This window comes from Phoenix dactylifera, unplaced genomic scaffold (genome assembly GCF_009389715.1).
Source record: "Phoenix dactylifera cultivar Barhee BC4 unplaced genomic scaffold, palm_55x_up_171113_PBpolish2nd_filt_p 000872F, whole genome shotgun sequence".
In the NCBI taxonomy this organism is placed as follows: Eukaryota; Viridiplantae; Streptophyta; class Magnoliopsida; order Arecales; family Arecaceae; genus Phoenix; species Phoenix dactylifera.
In genome coordinates, this window is record NW_024068235.1 from 182,062 (window position 1) to 184,815 (window position 2,754).

The following is a 2,754-nucleotide window of genomic DNA, read 5'->3' on the forward strand; positions in this document are numbered from 1 at the left end:
TTTTATTTATGCTAAAGTTGTAATTTCTGTTGTTTTTTAATTCCGTTCTTCAAATTCTGTAATCTTTCTTCCTTTTTTTCATGCAATATATGAAATTTTCTTTTATGCAATTTATGTTCCAGGTTTCACTCTTCTTAGCACTTGCTTTCATCCATTTCAATTCATGCCAAAATTTTTCTTTGAATAGTTAAACATTTCATAAATTTATAAATGCTCTTTGATTTCTAAATACTTGTCTTTTTATTATTTTTAAATAAAGAAAATTCTCCGGTAGACTAGAGAATCCATCAACATCCCCGACATAATGTTTTTCTTTTATTATTCAAAAAATCGATTTTGAATCCGAGTGAATGTTCTAATTTTTATACAACTCCAACCGCCTCCCTGTGGATCGACCTCTTACAACCACTATTCTTCGAGTAGAACAGGTAAGAGTAAAAATTTTAATTTAACTTTTGTTCGTCGGTTCTAACAACGATCTGTCTAGCATATTTTTAGTTAAACAGGAATCGGACGAACAAGTAGATTGATAGAAATTATTTAAACTTATATATTTTCTTTGATTTATTATTTCCTCCGGGTATAATAGATGCTTAGAAATTTCTATAGTTTAAAATAGAATTACTGTAATGCTGCCCATAAAACTAAATCTATTTTATTATGATTAATAGATGATTTCAAGAAAAGAATGATGAAGTGCTAGGCTGAATCCTGACGCCTTAGTTATATCCTTGTCAATTCTAATATTATTTAGCCTTTAGTTTTTGTTCACTGTCAAATTTCTGTGGATTCGATCTCGGACTCACCGAGAATATTACTTTGCTACACCCTATACTTGGGGTATCCTACGTTTAATTTCTCTTTTAAAAAGAGCAAGATTAAAATCATAGCAAGTTTTGGCGCCGTTGCCGGAGACTTGCAACGTGCGAACGAGAACAAGGCTACAAATTTCAATTTTTAATTTCTAGTTCTTCAATTTTTCTTTATTTTTAACACGGCTGAAATTTCAAATCTTTTCAGATTCAAGGACGACACAAAGCGAGACCAGTAACGAGGAAGATCAAGATCACATTTTGGATTTCCGGAGTGAACGAACTCCGGCCGTGAGTATTTAAATTAATTTTCCTGTTTCGTTCATACTAGTCCTATTTTTCCTAGATTAGAATTTTACTCTTCTTTAAAAAAAAATAAAAAAAAAATTATTAATTAAAATAATAAAAAATAATAAAAAATAATAATAATAAAAAATTAGCTAGTTTGTTTGATCAACTATTCAAATGCAATTTAATGTCATGACATAAAATGTTAAAAATCTTCTTGATTATTGCATATACTATAAAGCATTTGCATAAAATAATCTAAGGGCTGAACCCATTAAAAAGATAAGGTCGGGATTTCATCACTCGTCCTTAGCCCAAAAAATCATCCTAGTGCATAAATATCCTAAGCCTAATTAAAATCAACTAGACGTTGGCCCCTAAGGGATATTCCGAGCTTAATAGGACGAAGACCACTGAAAGTTGCACCAATTTCGCTCTATGGCCCGGGTCGATGTCTAGGCAAACTTGTTCCTCTAAGTGATTGAAGGGAGACAGTTTCTGTTCGATGGAAAGTGGATTTAAGTGGGACCTTTGCTACACGCATCATGACCCCTCCACTTACCTGGGAGCTTACCTGGTCGACTAAGGTTACTAGGACCAGATTGGAGGCTTAGGTGTCCTCTTCAAACCAGTTAGGAGCTGTCTAGAATTTTAGGAAAAATATTAGAAATTGTTGGGTGATGTTTTAATTTTAATTTTAATTAAATTTTTGTTCGTGTGTTTGTTTAGATCTCTTTAGGTGGTACTTGTACCAACCCAATAATAATAATAATATAATAATAATAATAATAATAATAAAATATATAAAAATAAAATAAAATTTCAGTTTATGCTGTTGTGGGAGCGGAGATAAAACGAATAAATTATTTTCGAGTTTGAATCAAGAGATAAAAATTTAATTGTTCAAAATTCAAATAATCAAATGGAAGATAATGGTAGTAATCAGGAGATAACGAATTTCAAGATGACTTACCTATTAGAACGCTTCGTGATTATCTACAACCCACTAGGACCAGTACTCCATCTTGTATGGTTATTCCTACTACTGCGGGAGCTTTTGACATGAAACCCAGGAATAATCCAATTACTCCCAAAGTTTCACAGACTTGATTCTGAAAGTCTCTATTTGCACCTGAAAGAATTTGATGAAGTGTGTTCAACACTTCATTTCAATGATGTCATTGAAGAGGTAGTTAAGCTTAAGTTATTTCCTTTTTCTTTAAAGGAAAAAGCTAGTCATGGTTGCACTCCTTAAGGCCTAGGACCATAGCTACCTGGCAAGAAATGACAAGAGAATTTTTAAAGAAAATTCTTCCCCAACACATAAAACAAACACACTTAGAAGAAATATCATGAACTTCGCACAAAAAGATGGAGAAAACATTTTTTCAGTGTTGGGAAAGATTTAAGGACCTTCTGCTTGCTTGCCCACATCATGGATATGAAATTTGGAGGGTCATTAGTTTCTTTTATGATGGTTTTGTCCTCCAATATGAGACAATTTGTAGAAATGATGGGTAATGGTGAATTCATGAGTAAGGAAACCAAATGAAGCCTGGGATTATTTGATCTTTTAGCAGAAAATGCACAAGCTTGGGATACAACAGATAAAAAATGAAAAATCTAAAATAGCACCTAATGCAAAAGGGAGGAA

General features: G+C 32.4%; 1 non-coding gene across 1 annotated transcript; it reads right to left on the minus strand.

Annotated features, from left to right (window-relative positions):
* Positions 1 to 2,434: 2,434 nt before the first annotated feature.
* On the minus strand, positions 2,435 to 2,542 carry LOC120107461. Its single transcript, XR_005509221.1, has one exon. It is a non-coding gene; the product is annotated as a small nucleolar RNA R71 (small nucleolar RNA).
* Positions 2,543 to 2,754: the final 212 nt, after the last annotated feature.